This window comes from Gasterosteus aculeatus, chromosome 15 (assembly GCF_964276395.1).
Source record: "Gasterosteus aculeatus chromosome 15, fGasAcu3.hap1.1, whole genome shotgun sequence".
In the NCBI taxonomy this organism is placed as follows: domain Eukaryota; kingdom Metazoa; phylum Chordata; class Actinopteri; order Perciformes; family Gasterosteidae; genus Gasterosteus; species Gasterosteus aculeatus.
The window spans coordinates 19451917-19467290 of record NC_135703.1 but is presented as its reverse complement, the minus strand read 5'-3'; the positions used below and the strand labels follow the sequence as shown (position 1 = coordinate 19467290).

General features: G+C 42.4%; 1 long non-coding RNA gene across 1 annotated transcript in view; it reads left to right on the top strand.

Annotated features, from left to right (window-relative positions):
• The window catches only part of LOC144388353 (uncharacterized), a 9293-nt gene extending 780 nt beyond the window's left edge, over positions 1-8513 (top strand). Inside the window, exons 1-2 of the long non-coding RNA XR_013452681.1 lie at positions 1-7880; positions 7977-8513. The exon at positions 1-7880 is cut by the window's left edge and continues 780 nt beyond it. This is a non-coding gene — a long non-coding RNA (uncharacterized LOC144388353). The remainder of the gene's footprint in view (positions 7881-7976) is intronic.
• Positions 8514-15374: the final 6861 nt, after the last annotated feature.

The window sequence follows — 15374 nt, the reverse complement described above, 5'->3', positions numbered from 1 at the left end:
CGTATCTAAACTGCAACAGCAGGGTTTAAAATCAAACTCTTTAAAATCTAACCCTTTTCAACCAACCCTTCCACTAGAACGGCAGCAGACTCAACAAGATCAAAGAAGAGCTAATTCACACGTCAAAGATGACAGCCACATGTTGACTGACCAAACCTCTGATAACATACAGATGTTCCAGCAGAGACAGAGGAAGAGTAGTAAGTATAAACACATGCCTAGGTTGAAGAATCGTATTTACCCACAAATACTCAGCTAATACCAGACACCATTTCACACACCAGATTAGAAAATTAGGTTCTTGATTGACTCACAAGCAACTAATTCTGTCCTAATGTCCAAACATTTACCAGATATAAAACAAGGCCGTTGGTATACATATTCACACGGAATATCTGGACTGGACTAGAGAGTGAAAGAAGACTTCACTGTTGCATTGAAATGTGATTATTCAGACAACAACCGTATCGTCATTTAAGCAAGAATTTGTATCATAATGTAATCATGGGAAAAAACATTTTAGAAGTTTAGCATTTTTTTTGTATCTTCTGTTTCTGTTTTACTTCAAATAAAGCAGAGATCAATCTTTGATTCAAGCAACTCCACTCCACACATCTCATTGCCAAAATGCCACCATAGACGATGGAATTATTTGGTTCCATTTCGTGAAGAAGGGTAAAACTTTGATAGACTGGGGGCCAACCACAGACCCACAGGTTATGCTCTGTGTTTTTAACAAACATTTCACTTTGACACTGTCACATTAAGATCAGTTAGTCTGTTTGATGATTTCATCCCTCTGAAACAATGACATAATCTTATAGTCAACCACATCCAGAACTGACCCCTGGTGCTAGTAAAATTATATTTCATATTTTGTCTGCTAATTGATATGGTACCTGCGCATTGGTACAGCTAATCTTATTTCTTCTAGATACTACCAGTAAATTATAGAGAAATAGGTTTCTCCACAGACCAAAGTCCCAAGTTCCAAACAGGAGCAGAGATAAAGAGCAGTCTTGGCTGAGGCCAACCTAGGAATTTATTATTGCAGCCCCACTGCAGTCATAGGTACGCACCCCCTACTCCTGCAGCACCCCCCACAAAAATCCAGAGGGACATGGTCAAATGCCTAATCCATGTCCACAAAGCACATGTGGACCCCCTCCGGAGCCTTGCTAAGGGGAAGTGCGTGTCTACTGTTCCATGACCGGAGCCTCCTTTCATCCCCGTAGCATAAGTTTCCCCAGAACGCTGACTAGTTGAATTGTCACTTCATAATGAAATGGTAGTTAAGCTAATGGAAATAAGTCAGTATTTACAATGAAAAGGTAATTTTTCATTCAAATGTTATTGTTAAAGTATTCTATCATCGTATATGCTAAAATAGATTTTCCCTCAAAGAAACGGTGATAGTAAACGTAGTGATTAAAAGATAATGAAAGCATTCTTATCTAAAAAATACATATAAATATAAATATTTATATGTATTTTTGTATATGTATATGTATTTATTTACATATATTATAAATATACATTTTTTCACTGCTGTTAATACATGTTTCATTTTATTCCATTCAATATTTGATTAAATATTTTAGCATTATAGATAGTTTTGGTGAAACAACATTTTTGATCTGATTATGTATGTGGGTACCGAATTCTATCGAAATCCATCTAATAATTGTCATATAATGACATGAATCTGTAAAGAAATGCGAAAAATGATAAATAAGGACTAACAAAGTACCGTAATTTCCGCACTCCAAGGCGCACTTAAAAGCCTTTAATTTCCTCAAAAAACGACAGTGCCTTATAATGCCTTATATATGGATCAATTGGTTAATCGGTTGATCCATACTGGTTGTACACGGCGAAAATGGGGAAAATAAGTTATTCTAAAAGGAGCCCTTGGCAGGTGGCGTGGCTGGAGAGCAGCCGAAGATTTAAGGCGTGGATGGCGAGGGGGGCGGCGGGAGCGGACGCACCTCGCAGCATTGATCGGACCCTGAAAGCGCCGTCTCTACTGTCTCCACATCAGCCCCCCATCCACCCTCCCCGACGTCAAACGTTTGACTGCAGTATCTTATGCATCTTATAATCCGATGCACTTTATAGTGCGGAATATAGGGTAATAGGAATCTTCATCTAAAGTTTTTCGGTACCTGGATCCAATATCATGTCAATCCATACCTTCGTTGCTGAGATAACAAGGTCTGGGCAGCTAACATTGAAAAGCTCTCTACACTACAGACTAGGCTTGCCAATGGATTATTCTTCTAATCATTGCATCATCTGAAACAAAAGTGCAGATCATTCATTACTTATTGCAATCTGCTTTGGATAAAAGAGTAAGCTAAATTAAATCTAACCATGCCTCTTCTACACATTGGACAATGTGAACGCGGTAATTAGAAAAGGCTTTCTTCATCCCACTAAAATTTAATTGCCATTTCTCTTTAAGTTTGTGTCTTTCTACTGTTGATGACGATAGTATAATACATCTTTTATTGGAAGTGTTTAATAAAAGATAGATAATGTTCACTTCACCAAACTACAAGTCCAATGGTCTTTTTCTGGAAGCATCAATATTGTGTGTGTATGGTCTGATAACCATGACTCTGTCTGTGTGGTCGGTCAACCTCCAACGTCCTCCCTGTCTTTCATGATGTAAAAAAGGGATCAATTGTGATTCAACAAACGCACAGCTTGTCTTTAGTATTAAGCCTTAAGTTGGACCAAAATATTTCTGGGAACGAAGTCACTGCACCCTAAAATATCAACGCCAGGGAATGCTTGCTGCTTTTGCCGCTTTTCCTAAAGGGACTAAAGTGAAAAACATGGCATGTCAATAGACAAGACATCTCGGTTGTTTCTGAGACAGTTCAAATAAGGAAGAAATAGAGTTGCACCATAATGCAATACAGGAACAATATGAATTAGGAATCAGGAAACATTTATTGCCATAATACGTCAGACATACAAGGAATTGGCGGTTGGTGCATAACAGCAGACAGTACAGCAATGGACAACAAGACAACAGTGCATGAGGAATAAAATAAAACATAATGCTATGGGTTAGTAATACGAGGCTATGGGTTAGTTTAAAAATAATAAATAAAAGTTAAAAATATTAAAAAATTAAAAATGAAGTGCACCAGCGAACAGAAAGTGACATGTGAAAGTGACGTGTGTAAGTGAGAAAGAAAGTGACCGGTGGAATGTCAGTCAGTCACTCAAAAGACTAGTTCCTGCCAAATGCATGCATGCTCAGCATTTATTTTAAATCCTAAAAATGCTGACATATATATGTACATATAAATATGTATACAGGAACAGAATATTCAAATTAGCTTTTATTTGTGAGCAACACAACAAAATTTGGCTTCCATCCGATACCAAAAGGGCAAGGATAAGTACAGATGTTTTTTTTACAATTACTGAATCACATGCAGGACAGTAAAAATGACTCTGAATACAAACCCTAGACCCATTTTAATAACAGTATTTTCTATCATGAATAACTAAATAACCATGCAACCACTAGCACAAACGACCCTCAAACACAATTCTCAAGATATGTAAATATGATGCTGACAGCTGGACAGAGATTATTTGTTACAAATGGCTGTAAAAGAGGAGGAAAAAAAGAGTTATTGTGGATAAAAGGGAAGACTTACAATCCACCAAAAACTATCCAAAGAATCACTTCTGTAGGAAGAGCATAAGCAAATAGGTTTCCCTTCTTTGACTCCATTCAAAGTGATGACATTAGAAAAAACATTCCCCAGGTGGAGAAATGTTTTATCTGTAACTCCAAGTTCACCATCAGATCTTGAACCAGAGCATCACAGGCAGTAGGACCCCTCTGGAGGTTTGGCTGGAGCACATGGGCCAGAGTGCCCCAGAAGATTCAGCTGTCCAACTGCTGGAAACAGCCTGACACAAAGGCATGTGACCCCACCGGTGCAGAAACAGCTTACTGATGCATCTGAAGAAAACAAAGGCCTTCTAAATACAAATAAACATCAGTAACATCTGCAGAAAGAAAGGATTCATAGTGAATTTAACCGCTTCAGCCAGAGCCGCTGTGACCAAGTGGGTAACATGTGACCAGAGAGTAAATAAAGCAAACGGCATGTGGCGGGAATGTAGCATGGGGTTTGGACCCCTCAGGCAGACGGATGCTCTGCCCTCCATGGTAGAGGTCTGGCCTGTCAGAGGACTGGACATCCACAGCTGTGTTTGTTCCTGCGGGCCACACGGAGAAGCTTCAATAACCAAAAACTTCCCCTCAGACAACTGTGCTCCATCAGGCATGCTGCTAAAGCCAAGATTCACCCATCTATTAAAGGTTAGAATTGTGCATCTTCGAATTATTGACCTTATTAGTAGCAAATGTGTATATATCAGAAGCACCTAGCTGCAGGAAAGATCAACATCATATGTGTGTATTGAGTGGAAGGAAAGATACTGTGATAATAGCGTTGCTTCATGTGTAATCATTTTACAATAAAATCATTGGAAAAAGAAAAAAGAAACCTGTATGTATCTTGTATCATGACAGTCGCAGAAACAAGAAGTTACCTAGAGACCTGTTTTTTTATTATGATGCTACTCCTACTTTTGCATTTGTTGTTTTTTATGCATCTGTGTAAATTACTGTGTGGCCTGAACAGTTACTCCCGATGTATTTGTCTACTTGGTAACTATCTACATTTACCCATTTTAGCTGCAGAAAGCAATAGCCAACTGCCTCCTCAACGTGCTGCCGGGAGGGGTTTTGTGGGACTGAGTGCGGAATGATCGAGCTTGGTTCCCTTCACTGCTTCTTGTATGAGCCACCCTGAGATTTTCTCGTTGCTCCTTTTCCCTCCCCTGGCATGTTTGCAACAGCTGTTTTGTCGGGATAGATGTTTTATAACCTCAATTTTGCTCTGTAATTCATTGAAAACTCCTTATGTCCTGTGGCATTTTGTTCATATCTATCTGCAGTGCTGATGTGGAGGTCAGGGAGTTGCCCCGAAGCAGAGTCTTAGTGCTTGAGGTTGTATTATATCTATTTCCTTTAGTTTTTTTACATATTGTTTGTAGATAATTTTCTTTGTAGTAGTTTCAGTAAGTAGGTTTTAAAGTAGTTTAGCCAATTCTACATCCCCGATTCACTCTTTCAGTCCAATCATGAAATCACTATATGGCTTACTACTCAATATTTCAATAGTCTCTGTCATATGTATTGGACGTACTGAATTCCCTTTATTTTTATGAATTGAAGCCCTTTATTTGAACATTTTCCACAATTTATTTATTTTCTCTTATTCTGAAATGCAGCCCTACCTTTTATTTATATTTTTATTATATTATCAAGAGAACATTATTAGGGCCTGAGCCAACTGAAAGTCGATATTTCTGGGGCCGCGTAATTGGGGTTAAAAGATCTCTTGGGCTCCCGCTGGGGAGATGTTTGCCTAGTTTCACCGATTGACTTGTAAATGCACACAGGTGATCTTGGACATGCTCTACAAAAAAGTCAAACATGCTATGCAAATGCACCACCTAATTAGATTGTCCACCATTTGGATTTTTTTTTTTTTTTAATTTTCAGGAAATTGGCTCAATGCCATCTAAAGTTGTTAAAAGCTGTTGATATCACTTTACTAATTAAAGTAATGGACAAATGAAATCGGTAAGGGGTGTGGCCTATTAGTTAAATACCTATACCTTTAAAAGTATTTGGCCTGTCCTTACCAGATCTCTCTGATACGTTGAGTCCCTGATTTTCTCAGAATATTTAAACATTAAGGGGCGCTGCATTCATTCACTGAGTTTTTGCTTGATTTTTCCAATTTCCATCATATTTTTGATTTATAAATGAACAAACTCCTCAGAGTTAAAACCCAATCCATTTCAGGTTTGGGGATATTGATCCTGACACCTGTCACTGCATGAAAAGTGGGATTTTCGGCAGTATGCGGCACTGTAAATTGTCGTGGAATTTCAGGTTTGCGGCACTTTGCGGGCAACGCCGAAAACTGCCGTAAATTGTCAGAAATTGACGTGGGCCTCCCTTGGCAGTTGTCCCACCATGACCCCCCTCCTCCTATTTCTAGGGGAGGCTTTCACATGTAAATGAAAATGCTGTGAGCTATACAAATGCAAATCAGGGTCGCAGAGGGAGTTTTAGCCCAGGTGACATTTTTTTAAAAGGTAAGAAAATCTCTGGTACAAATAGATCAGGCTCAGTAGCCTAATTATAGACTCTTACATTTTAGCTTGAATTGATTTATTTAATTCAAATATGCTAGATTACTGTGTACGCCATTAGCAATGGCAAATGCTATGTAAAAAAGAAACACAAAATAACTTCTTTAAAAGATGAGTTTTAATCAAGGTAAAATGAGCATTCCATGCAAACAACATTTGAATCAGCATGTGGGGTCTGCAGAGATCAGTCTCCTAGAGCTCAACTACAGTGCATAGTGGCAGGACTACAGTGACCTTTTCTTTGGTCTTACTTAAATGCACAGAGGATGTATTAACCACACATCTTCTAGCAATGCGCTCAACTGGCAGAAATGATGCTGGGTATGACGTGTCTGTTCCCTGCAAGCCCCAAACTTCTATTGGCTTTCCATAAAAATGTCTGTCCGGGTGGAGATGAAGCCAGGAAACTTGTGCAAGAACATGTTTAAATGCCGTTCCCTTTGACACAACATTACCAACTATAAACTGCTTTATAATGGCTGGTCGTAGTTCTGCTAGAGGGTCAAGGACGGGTTCCTCAAAACTGTTAGTGTTTCCACACCACTTAGCATGAACATATGCTGACCTTTCTGCTCTGCATCTATCGATTGAGTAAGTTACATTCATATATGTTACCCGTTTACATGTCATGGCAAAACATTCAACCTCAGTGACACAAGGGTACATGTGATGATACATTGTCAACATTGCATGTCTGTCAGACTCTAGAGTGTCTGGTGGAATGGAGAAAGAGGCACCACTGTACAGTTTTCTAGGGAAAGTCGTTCTGCTGACACCAAAACACTGCTTTACATAAAGCATATCAGCTGTTTCTAAGTCCCAACCATTTGTCTTCCTAAAATACTGGTCCTTCCGTATAACAATAACCTCGTATGTGATTGGAGGACCCTTAGACTCCTCGTCCAATCACGTGTGAGGTCATAGGCACGACTGATACAGCAGTACTTGCAGGACGAGCATACAAACAGTGTGTTACTATATTCAGAAGAACTGTATCTCCAGTTCCTTTGTTTGGTTTTTGCTGCTTCGTGAATAATGGCGGGACGACGTCTCGCGTTCAACTCGCCTTCAACTCCTCTCCGCGGTCACCAACTTTCGGCCAGTCCGCAGACAGACGAGAAGAAGCTGCTGAAAGCTCTCAGTGGATCGTCTCGTCAACTCTTAACAAACTGCTGATATCAACGAGCGGTTCGCTCCACTGGAGCGTTCGGGACTCTGCGGGTTTCTGTCCATGGAGGAGAGGAACCGACTCAAAGAAGAGGAGACGGGCGCACAATCCCACGATAGCGGTAAGAATACGTTCGATGACTGCAAGCTAAGCTAAAAGTAGCGTAGCCTAAAACGAAAGCTAAGAGTAGCCTAGTAGCCTTACAAGTGAGCAGAAACAGCTTTATTAAAGTCTATTTTCTTTGCCGTGTCGTTTACAGGCGCTACGAACCGGAGCAAGGGTCAGATTTAAAGAATATGCTTTCATTCTGCGCTATAAGGGAATATATACGTATGGATACCGATCATAACTGTACATTTTGTTTTCACAGACTAATCTCGCCTCATAATGAGGCGGTGACCTCGTATTTGCTCCGGGAAAAGTCGAGATTTAGACGACGTCATTGTGTGTAAGTGACACTGTTTCTCCTTCCTTGTTAAATGTTACTGTGACTTGCGTTTGATTTTTTTTGTATTCATACCACACTCATTTAATTGTTTTCCAGCCGCCTGTGAGACGTATTGTGAGACGTACGCAGGAGCTTCAGGTTCAGCCGGAACGCTCATTGCGGGCGGAAGCTGCGAAGGATTCAGCGCGGAGTCGAGCGAGAAGAAAGAGGGTCAGAGTTTATTTGCTGACTTGTTTCAGGTGCATTGATCGATGTGTTGTGTCCGTACGCATCGCACAGTACTGATTCATTGTTGTTTTTACAGCTGCTGGAATCGAGACAAAGTGCGCTGGCTGATGACGAGGTGGAACGCTGGAAATCCGCCACCGTAGAGCTCACGTCGGACGGAGGGGACGGCGTTGTTGGCGGGGTCTCGGGGTGGATTGTACGGTCGCCACAAACACACGAGGCGCCTGCACAACAGACCTGCCTCGGAAAACACGGCGCCAGTGACGGTCTACAACCCCGAGGAGGCAAACGGACAGTTTACTGAGCTGTAGTTTTTAAACCGCCGTTACCCAAGTGTGGGCAGATCCTCACTTTGTATGTAGTTGTTGTTTGTGTGTTGTTAATAAAGCGCTTTCTTTGCATAAACATGTGGCAAATGTTCATTTTCTCTATAAATTCATTGATGTCCTGGTTGGTATCCTAATAATAGTGTAGTAGCCTACATAGGATAACCATGAAATGAATATACATCATAATATGAATATATAAATAAAATGAGGCGGGTGACCAATAGCGACAAGGAAACTCAAGCCTGGCCTGCCCACGTGTGGTTTTGCTGCCAATCACGAGTGATTTTATTTGTTAGTAAGTTGTGGTTTCATCCAATAAGGAGTAAGGATATTCAAGCCCGCTCCCCTCGGCCACCCACGGTTTCGCTGCATTCATATGCTAATTCGGGCCATTCGCACCTCCGCCAGCTCTCCGCATATACGGTTCGTTCGTTTCCGACAATTTGTGGCACAGACAAACGCAACGTGCGCGGGTTGCAAATTGTCGGAAATTGACGGAAATTAGGGAGATTTCCGGGCGTTTACGGGGACGAAAATCTCACTTTTCATGCAGTGTGTGTGGTCAAGTTATCAAAACTCTTTATCAAAAGAGTTTTTGGCAACTACCTGGCAATACTGAATTGAATCAAATATTTTTGCTACCTAATTTTTTATTGATTAAGAAGTGAGGTATTCACACAAGCTACAATTTACCAAGCTCTGCTGCTTTTCACTTTGCTCATTAGTCAAGAGGGACACACAGCCCTGAAAACCAAAAGCAGCATATTCCTGCTTGTCTAAATAACCAGCCGATGTGAATGGAGGTTTCTTAGGGTTAATCTTGATGTGTTGATGCTCTATTTTGTGAAAATAAGCATTGGATTAGGATCATTTAAAAGGCCATCTGTTTAAATGTGATTTACAGTGCATCCGGAAAGTATTCACAGCGCTTCACATTTTATTATGTTACAGCCTTGTTCCAAAATGGATTAAATTCATTATTTTCCTCAACATTCTACACACAACAACCCATAATGACAAAGTCAAAACTGTTTTTTGCAAATCTGTTAAAAACAAAGAATGAAAACATAACATGTACATAAGTATTTACAGCCTTTGCTCAATACTTTGTTGAAGCACCTTTGGCAGCAATTACAGTCTCAAGTCTTCTTGGGTATGATTCCACAAGTGTGGCACACCTATTTCTGGGCAGTTTCTCCCATTCTTCTTTGCAGAACCTCTCAAGTTCCATCAGGTTGGATGGGGAGCGTCGGTGCACAGCCATTTTCAGATCTCTCCAGAGATGTTCATTCGGGTTCAGGTCAGGGCTCTGACTGGGCCACTCAAGGACATTCAGAGTTGTGCCGAAGCCTTTGTTATCGTGGCTGTGTGCTTCGGGTCGTTGTCCTGTTGGAAGATGAACCGTCGCCCCAGTCTGAGGTCCAGAGCGCTTTGGAGCATGTTTTCATCGAGGATGTCTCTGTACATTGCTGCATTCATCTTTCCCTCAATCCTGACGAGTCTCCCAGTTCCTCCCGCTGAAAAACATCCCACAGCATGATGCTGCCACCACCATGCTTCACTGTAGAGATGGTATTGGCCAGGTGATGAGCAGTGCCTGGTTTCCTCCACACATGACGCTTGGCATTCAGGCCAAAGAGTTCAATCTTTGTTTCATCAGAGAATTTTATTTCTCATGGTCTGAGAGTCCTTCAGGCAGGCTGTCATGTGTTTTTTACTGAGGAGTGGCTTCCATCTGGCCACTCTACCAAACGGGCCTGATTTGTGGAGTGCTGCAGAGATGGTGGTCCTTCTGGAAGATTCTCCTCTTCATAGAACTACGCTGGAGATCTGTCAGAGTGACCATCGGGTTCCTGGTCACCTCCCTGACTAAGGTCCTTCTCCCCTGATCGCTCAGTCTGCCTGGTCGGCACAACTCTAGGAAGAGTCCTGGTGGTTCCAAACTTCTTCCATTCCCGGATGATGGAGGCCACTGTGCTCATTGAGACTTTCAATGCTGCAGAAATCTTTCTGTACCCTTCGCCAGATCTGTGCCTCGATACAATTCTGTCTCAGAGGTCTACAGATAATTCCTTGGCCTTCATGGCTTGGTTTATGCTCTGATACGCACTGTCAGCAGGTGGACTCCTATCAAGTTGTAGAAACATCTCAAGGATGATCAGTGGAAACAGGAGGCACCTGAGCTCAATTTTGAGTGTCATGGCAAAGGCTGTGAATACTTATGTACATGTTACGTTTTATTTCTTTATTTTTAACAGATTTGCCAAAATCTTCAAAAACAGTTTTCACTTTGTCATTATGGGTTGTTGTGTGTAGAATGTTGAGGAAAATAATGAATTTAATCCATTTTGGAATAAGGCTGTAACATAACAAAATGTGGAAAAAGTGAAGTGCTGTGAATACTTTCCAGATGCAGTGTAAAGTAAAGAACTGAATAAGTAAACAGCTGTATTAAAGGAGCCCGGTCCATTACTTGGGCAACTGAGGTGCTGTTTTCCTCCGAAGAGACGGTGCTTTCAGGGTCCGATCGATGCTGCGAGGTGCGTCCGCTCCCGCCGCCCCCCTCGCCATCCACGCCTTAAATCTTCGGCTGCTCTCCAGCCACGCTGCCTGCCAAGGGCTCCTTTTAGAATAACTTATTTTCCCCGTTAAGATGGTTCAGCTACTGTAAAGAAAAGTTCACCGTCTCTCGCTCTTTAATCTCATTATGTGCTCGGCAAGAACGACTTCTTGCGTTTTATAGTGCGGAAAATACGGTAAAGACATTTGATGGAAACATTTGGCCCCAAGCCATTGTACAATAGATGTTAGAGAGGGAATTATGACCTGCGTAACTAACACCAGTTAACCACCAAATTTCAACAGCTGAGGGCAGCCTTTACCACCATTTGCAGGTTGTGAGACTTTTTAAAAGTCAGTACTGAGACTACACTGGTATTAAGATTAGTAAAAGGTCCAAAAAACGATACCTTGTACACTGTAGGTTCAGTTAAGGCCTTGATGATTATGTGTTGTTAGTATTTTATAGGAAGACACAGCAGCGTTCGCAGCAAGCTAGACATGCCCAACCTCCCCTTCTCTTCCGCCTCTACTTCATTTAGTTTTTTGAGGACTTTCCAAAGAGTGCCGCTCACTAAAGCCTAGTTTATGCTTCTGCGTTTTCAGAGCGACGCAGACGCAAGCCCCCCTTGCGTGTCCCTTGCATCGCTTTCCACACCTCCTTGCGTCCTTGCGTGTGTCGAGCCATTTTTCTGCGACGCAAGCCTCCCGCGGCGCACCAGGCTGCGATTGGTCCGCTAACTACGTCCTTTACGGAGTCTCACATTTCCGCTTTCATAGCCCGATAGCACCATTATTAAAACGAAGAATGTTTACGAGAGAACGGAGCAGATTGAAGAACTTTTGTCTGAAGAAATGTGTAAATATGAGCGCTTGTACAAGCCGTCATTGGCGGGTTGTAGAAGCGGGTTGGATTCACGGAGGGAGATCACCGCAAACGCCGGTTTGCCGGTCGAGAGGAACAAAGTTGTGGAGGAAAATACGGGACAAATGTTTCCGCAATGAAAAGCAGCAGTGTGGATGCACGGGGCAATAAAGTCTATGATAAATAAACAAATAAATAAATAAATAAATAGACGTGACGTCTTCAACAAAACACGTCACTCCGCCTGTTGTTCTGGCCGTGAATTGCTCCGCAACACACGCAAGACTTTAGAACCAGGAAGTGAAACGAGTGCGTCGACGCAACGACGCAAACGCAGAAACATGCGCCGGCCTTAATTATCCCTTTTACTTGCCCCATTTTCTCCAACCAAGACTGGTGGTGAATTTATAATGAGTATTCCCTTTTTTCTTCAATTCATTTTATTTTATATAGTCCAAAATCAGAGATCACAAATTTGTACACATGCGACATCCTCTGTCCCAAAACCCTCGCAGGAAACCCCCTCCAAAAAGTGCTTTCCTTGTCCATTTTACACTGAATGTTGACAGTGTAAATCTGCCAGCAGCACCAAAGGAAAATCCACCCATATCAGCTGTTATGAAGACACCAAGCTTTCAGTGCCGGCCTGTAGCTTACTTTTATTAACGAAAGTGTTCAGATTGACCAAAATAATATCTACAACATTAGTCATGTAAATGGTCTCTCAACAAATAATTTAGACTGAATTCTTACACACGGTTCATTTGGACTTTAACTGGCCTCCTCAGCAGGCACATGGTCCTCAGGATCACTTGCGCTTTCATGAGTATGACGAGATCTCTGTCTCCTGCTACGTCTTTCCCTCACTGCTGCTGCTCAGCTCTGAACATATCCTCCTTCCAATCAGTTGATGGGCTGCGGGTGTGACCAATGCCACGTGCCTGGTGGCTGCAGTGCCTGCACTGGATAAACGGCTTTGTCTGTGTCTCCCAAGTCGCTAGGATGCATCCTTAAGGACTCATTCGTCCACCGCATTCGTCACTTCCGCTGCGACTCGGCTGTCCCAATCCGTCGGCTCCTCCGAACGTGGTCCTCCAGGAGACGCGTTTGGAGGACACATCTGATCTGTCCTTTGTGGACCAGCATATCCCAGCATGCAGTGCGGGCTGACCAGGTTTTAATTCATTCAGGATGGAGACGGCTGGTCCGACAGCGCGGAAGTGTTCACTTTTAAATGTAATAGATTACTTAATAATAATAATAATAATAAATAATATAATTCCCTCGAATATCTACAGATAGAAATGTTATACTGTAATATATAACATCATATCTTACTTTATGAAATCAATATTACGTGACACGACGTTGGTAACCGATGTCGAGTTTTTAAATTAACATAAGAGCAGTTTGTTCTAAAGTCTTAACTTTAACTCCGTCCTGCTGCCCCCCCCACACACAGCCTGTTACTCAGGCTCGTACCTGAACCCCTCCTGGTCCGTGCAGTTTAACGGGAGCTCATCTGTAGTTATTAGTGAAAAGTCACTTTAATGACTTTCACACTTCAGAGGCTGACGCTGTGACGGTTTCATATATAGTTTATACGTCATACTATGAACAGAAGTTCCCATGGAGTAGAGAAGGTGCGCCGGAACTGCAAGGTTGGCGGTTCGACCCCCGGCTGCTCCATGTCCAAGTGTCCCTGAGCAAGACACCTAAGCCCTAATTGGTCTCTGGGCAAAATGTAAAAACTATGGGTTAAAAATGCAATGTAAGCGTCAGCTAAATGACCTGTAATGTCATGTAAAGTTATGAACCTGAAATATCACTAAGTTAGTGATACAGAATAAATACACAAAGAAACTGAACTTGCTTTGCTCCTTTTGTTTTGTAGTGTGATTATGAATTAACTTTACATTTAGTTGTGTTTTATGGAGCAGGAGCAGCATCAAGCTGAAGGAGCTACTGTAGCGTGGACCTAATATTTTACAGTTAAAATAGCTTGTATCCTATGCAAAAAAATAAATAAAAATTCCTTAATCTCCTGGAGGAGAAGCGTATCTTCCTAAATTAAATTAAATATGAAGGCTACAAGGATGCACCCTAGCGACTTTGAGACACAGCTAACGACTCTTTTATTTATCTATTTTGGTTCTGCATGGACTCCCGTTCCACACTCCAGTCCAGATGGTGGCGGTAATGCACCTCTAAGATGGTTTGCCAACTGCCAATGAACACCAAAGAAGAAGAAGGATCAATAGCTGTGTCTCAAAGTCTCTAGGCTGTATCCTTGTAGCCTGCAACCTTCGCGGTAGACCTACGTCCTTCAACAACCGCATAGGCTGAACCGAACGGTCTCTGAAACGGGACGGTCTGTCCTACGAGGGGACTTCCCGCTTGCGTCATCAGCGTTACCTCCGCTACTCCTGTTGCCTAGCAACCTGCTGCGCGTGACAGTAAAAGCCTTAAAGGACAAAGTACAGAAAAAGAAGATAATCTTATTTCATTTAATTTAGGAGCATGATATATTTCAGGGTGAGAGAAGAACTCAAAGCACAACTAAATGTAAAGTTAGTTTATAATCACACAACCCAACAAATGGAGCAAAGCAATTTCAGTTTCTTTGTGTATTTATTCTGTAACGTTAACGACTTAGAAAGTGATATTTCAGGTTCATAACTTTGTGCAGTAATAACTACGGGCGGGTGCAACGACCCTCTCTATTCTGGAGAGAGACGTTAACCGGCTCTTTAAAAGACAAAACTCCGGTAAGGCAGCCGCCCCGGACTCAGTCTCCCCTCACACCCTGAAGAATTTTTGCTGACCGGCTGTCTCCGGTGTTCACTGACATCTTCAACACCTTCCTGGAGACATGCCACGTACCAGCCTGCTTCAAGGCCTCCACCATCATCCCGGTTCCCAAGAAGCCCAGGATCACAGGACTCAATGACTAAAGGCCCGTCGCCCTGACCTCTGTAGTCATGAATTCTTTTGAAGTCAGCCTCCTGCCATGATGAAAGGGGCACAAACAGGTTTCGTCCGGGGTGAGACGGGTCGGCTACAATCTTTCTAGCTCGTTTCAGGGTCCTAGAAGTGAACAAGTCCTGGAGGGACGGCAGATTGCAGCCGATGACCCTCTCTGCAGAGCGGATGAGCTGATGTTCAGCTCCCGCTTGAGGTCCTGGGTGATGATGGAGCCCGGGAATCGGAAGAGTCACACAGGGTGATAGCAAATAGTAAATGGACTGTACTTCTATAGCGCTTTTCTAGTCTTCTGACCACTCAAAGCGCTTTAACACTACATGACATTATTCGCCCATTCACACCCATTCAAACACTGATGACAGGAGAACCACACACAGTGACACCTGCCATCAGTAACTAACATTCACACACTGTAGTCACAGCTACAGGAGCAATGTCGGGTTAAGTGTCTTGCCCAAGGACACATCGACGTGCGGTTTAGCAAGGCCTGGGATCGAACCAACAACCCTCTGATTGGAGGATGACCTG